Genomic DNA, 5,299 nt, shown 5'->3' with positions numbered 1-5,299 from the left:
TGTGTGTGTGTGTGTGTGTGTGTGTGTGTGTGTGTGTGTGTGTGTGTCTGTGTGTGGTGGAGGTGGTAGTGCTGTTGCTGTTGTTTTGAGACAGGGTCTCACCATATGGACCTGACTATCCTGAAACACAATATGTAGACCAGGCTGGCTTTGAATTCACAGTGACCAGCCTGCTCTGGCTCCTGGATGCTGGCATTAAAGGTGTGTACCACCACACCCAGCTAATCTATAAGTTTTAACATGCTACCATTCTGAGTATACCATCACACTTGCGATGTGTTCATCAGCTCACCTGGCATAGAGTCATAGCTTTGTTGTGTGTATACATACCATATATGCTTTCTGACTGGCGTTGTCATGGTTCCATGATCTAGGACCACCCAAGCAGATAATCTTCCTTCTGACACATGGCAGATGGTCAATGGTAGTCAAGTATTACATCACAAATGAATGTCACCCACCTCCCTGCATCTCATCATGTGGGTACTGCATCATCTCTGACCATCCCCAGAAGGGTACTATAGCCTCTATGATATTTGAGAGAAACTACATTCATATAAGCTTTTTAAAAATAATATAGACAGCTCTATGTATCCTGGGGTGGCTGGTATTCATAATCATACTAACTGATCCCCCTGAATGCTAGAAAAGCAGATTTGCACCCCCATGCCTAGATCTATTTTATTATTTATTGTTGTTAATTTTTTTACTGTGTCTAATCTACACATTAAACTTTACCATATGGAGGATAAAACACCTTTTCTATAGATTTTGGTATCATGTGGTTTCAGGCATCTGCTGAGGTCTTAGGAAATATCCCCTGTGATAATGAAGGGTTTGTGTGTTAGTCTTAAAGAAAGCTGCTTGGTATAGTTGGGTACATAGATTTTGTGGGGAAAGATCAGATAGTGCATGCTGAAGTATCTACTCCTAGTGTTTCCACCCCAGTTCTCTGAGTAGGTGTGGGCAGTGGGTGCTGGTCCCCCTTCAACTCCAGAAAGTAGAAAAAGAGTTGCTAACTCTAAAATAAAATGAGTTGCTAACCCTAGCAACAGGAGGTTATTCTCAGGAATCTAAAACCAAAAGCTGCACAATGTAAGGCCAATCATGGCATAATAAATGATTTTAAAAAGCAAGCAAAGAGACAATAGTGGAGTTTCTAAAACACCCTAAATGTAAGGACAGGGAGAATCAAGTTCTTGTCCCAGCGTCTCTATAAATGTAGACTACTTTATATAGCTTTGACCTTGTCTGTCTGGGCCTGGTGTCCCTCCTGGGCTATAGAATGTTCTGGTTGGATTAGAAGATCTCCAAGGCCCCTTCCAACTTTACATGACTATTACCTCATGCTACTGCTCATTAAAAAGGAGTTGTAAGTTAATTGAAACAGGGCTCTTTTGGCAGGCTCTGGAGAAAACCGTATAGATATCTGTAGGTTAAATAGAAGGGAGAGCAATGACAGGCTTCCCCCAGCTTAGGACAACAGTAATTCAGAAAATGAAATATAAGTAAAACTAGCCATCTTGCTCAGGACAATTTTGTTTACTCTTTGGGAAAGAGACAGTCAGGGAGGGGCATTCTGCAAATAAGCTGTGTGAGGATCAGCTTATTCTATTGGAATAATTAGCTAGGGTTGTTGGGGACAAGGATAGGCAGAGAGAGGGCACATTGATTCCAGTCAGGATTAAACTGTTCACAGGACTCAGCATTCTGTTGACCGTGAGGAAAAATCCACTTACAAAAATAAAGAACTTGGCTTGACATCAGTGTCTAGATTGTAGATCCCTCTGTCAGTCTAGGCATTTGCCTTGACACATGGATGAGCCAACCTGAAGATGGACAGCCAGTGTTTGGTCACTCAGTGTTCGATGGGCGGCAATCAAGAGGAGAAGGAAGGCTAGGATCTCAGGTGTAATAAATAGGTTGTCATCAGAAGTCCAGAACCCTGCATCTAACCTCTTCTTCTTGCAACCTTAGCATAGCTGGTGTGTGGCCTGAAGTGTTATAGGAGAGTGGAGTATCTGAGGATTTCAATAATGTTGACTCTATGAGGATGAAGACATTGACAGCCCAAGTGAAATAGAAAGGCTGTGGGTCTCAAAGCCCCAGGAAGGGCTGAGGCCACTGTCTAGTTTTCTCAGACTATTTCATGGTTCTGGTCACCTTCTTTTTCTGCCTTTGTCTCTCTTATCTCCTGGCCTATGTCTTCCTTGTTTGCTTATCTCTTTTGATCTGTTTGCATTCAAGTTTTTCCTTTTCTAACCAATTCTTTGTTTCTTTCCCTTCCTATCTTCTTTCTTTCCACTTTCCCACTCTATTGCCACATCTTTCTCTGCTTATTCTTTTCTTCGCCATTGCTGCCCCTAGTCCCTGTCCAGTTTGTTTCTCACTTGCTTGGAGCAGCTGGTTCCACTCAGCAATCCCTGCCAAAGCTGCCCATATCAATCCCTAGCTTATACCAGTCTTGCTGTGATCTCTAAGCCCTGTAGTAGCTGCTGCCTTCTATCTCAGTTTGCACCTCTGAAGAGAGCTCGCAGGTCTGTAGTTGGCCACTAACCAACCCTTGTCCCCTACACACCACAACTCTGCATGAGATCTGCTGAGCCCGGAAGCATTGATGATGTCATTATTATTCCCAAGATGGCACATTGGAGAGTCAGGTAAGCTAAGGGGCAAGAAGCTTAGATTTGTGGTCTGCACCCCCTCAATCTGCTGTCTTTCTTCTCCAGGGACTCGACTTCTTTCCCTGCAACCTTCCATGGTGCATGTGAGAACCACAGGAGTTATCTATCTATACTGTGGATGCCATTCTTATGTATCCCAATGGCATTGGTGGATGCCATTCTTATGTATCCCAATCTTATATTCTTCCAAGGCCATGCCTTTGTCACTGCACTTATCCTCTCCCTCTGCATTCAAAGAGCATTTGATGAGCACTTGCTATGTACCTGAAATGGTGTTACATGCTATTCAAAGACTCAATAAGCTTCCAGCACTGTGTTCTGTTCCATTGGCAAAAATAATGCATGCAAAAGACAACTGATGACACTAAGGGGTTTGGGCTATGATGTGGGAAGCATGACACTGTGGGCCAAGAACAGTGCCAGGTGCTCATCAACAGTCAACTCTGAGATTTTCTTTTAAGCTATAAAACCAAAGGAGGCATTTGACTTTCCTGTTAAAGTGATGGGTGCATTCAAGGGTTAATGGGGAGGTAAAGAATGTTTCTTCCTTCCCTTTCCTCCCAAGAGAACAAAATTTCATCTTTCAAAACTCAGCCTATTCTTAAGCCTCCCTACACATTCTTTTTCTATTCTTCCAGAAAGAGCTTTGATCACTGTCAGTGGCTTGGTCCCTTCATTGGACAGAAGCTCTCTCATCTTTGACATCCCATGGCCTCGTACTTGAACTGAGACCAACTATCGGCATGGGGTATTTATTTATTTATTGTAGTTCCAGGGATCAAACCACATGCCAGTCAGCATTTCTACCACTGGGTGCTAGGAAACTCACAGTGGGTACTGCTAAGCTCTGATAGGTAGGTGGATGGATAAGAATAAATATAGGAAAAATACTCCAGGCATTACCTGAGCTCTGAGTCTGCTTAAGCTTTTTGTACCCACCCAAGTTCCCTTAAGAAAACTATGTCCACTAGAATGTCTTCCATTATTCTCTCAGACTGCAAGGAATTCCTTTTTCTCCAAGAAATCAAACCAACCCTCAAAAGTTGGGTGTGTTTTGTCTGTTTCCTGCAAGCTAAGGCCCAAATTTTGAGAAGTAATCAATTCCAATTGATGGGCAAAATCCAACTTGTATTCTCTGGGCCAGCTTTGGATGGTAAAGTTCATTAAAAGCAGGCCTCTGGCAAGACCGACACCCTTCGATGCTGTAGTAATCAGGGCTTCGTTATGCCAAGTAGCAGGATCTGCCCTAAAGAGTCCCTGGCATGGTTTTGTAGGGACTTACCCATCTGCAGCAGCACTTTTTGTAAATGAGCAATTTGACCATGATGGAAATCCATGAGGAGATTTCTGCGCTTGGCTGGGATGGAGGAAACTGCTTGAGAGAACAGACAGCTCTTGCCTGTGGGGTGTGGAGACATGATCCTTCTCACTTCTTCCCGTTCAAATGTTGCTCCCTTGAGCAGAGACATTTCTCTTGGTATCACCATCAGGAATGCACTTTGGTCCCTGGCAGGCAAAGGGACTCTCTGGGAGCCTTGAGATTCCTTCAAGTGGCGATACACATATCTTCTGCCCAGTTGTTTGCTTTCAGAGGCTCCAAAGAACCAAGAAGGTGTAAATTTTCTGAATCTGCATGGAGCAGCAACTTCTGGAAGTCATCAGCTCTGGAAGCAACTGGCACAGGGCTCCCTCCTAAGCTTGCCAGTCTCAAAGCAAGAGGCTAATTATAACCAATATTTATGGGGCGCCTGTCATGTGCCAAGCATTGTGCTGGGCCATTAATGCATAGGGCCACTTTCACCTGTTTCCCAGCAACAACCAGAGCTGGCAGTCCTCAAAACCATGATTTAAAAACAAATCATACTCGATGAAGTGTTTTGAAAGTCCTCACGTGGAAAATATCAAAGGTTATATATTTTTAAGAGGTAAGGCTAGGAATTTGGTGAGGAGTTTTCAAAGTTTCTTTTTACATTGTAAGCACCTGACTCATAAACTGAAGGAGTGGATATTAAAATACTTCTTATAGAAATTTCAGAAAAGGTAAGAAAGAAAAAATACCACAAATCAGATATGATTAACATTTACATTTTTATCCAAATACCTATGATATATGGCAAGCATGGATTTAACCTAGAGTTAGGAGTGCTTTCTGCCCTACCATGGTTTTTGAAGCAATGTTCCATAGAAATCTGGACCTAGAATGTCTGTTAGCAGAATGAGGGGATCCAAGTTTAGGAGAGGCTAGAATACGGTACATGGTAAGCCTTCCAGAGCTGGTGATTTACAGTCAGCCCATACACCCTGTGTGTTTGCTTGTTAAAGGCTCCGAGACGTTGAGTTCACACAAACATGTGAACTCTCTCTCCTTCCTTTAACTGACCTTGGAAGAGACATCCAAGTAAATTCATTAAGGGAAATAAATTCTTACTTCTTGTTTTCCATCATTCAGTTCTCTCTTATTCTTGTGAATCTCAGAACCCAGAAGGGCAGGTGCAGCCCTATGGTCAGAGGCAGTTGAGTAGTGGCAATTAGAAGCATATGGGAATCATAGTGGAAGGGTGAGCCCCTACACACACACACACACACACACACACACACACACACACACACACACA

Source organism: Psammomys obesus, unplaced genomic scaffold (assembly GCF_907164565.1).
Source record: "Psammomys obesus unplaced genomic scaffold, mPsaObe1.curated_primary_1811, whole genome shotgun sequence".
In the NCBI taxonomy this organism is placed as follows: domain Eukaryota; kingdom Metazoa; phylum Chordata; class Mammalia; order Rodentia; family Muridae; genus Psammomys; species Psammomys obesus.
The sequence above is the reverse complement of the archived record's forward strand: the minus strand, read 5'-3'. Positions refer to the sequence as shown.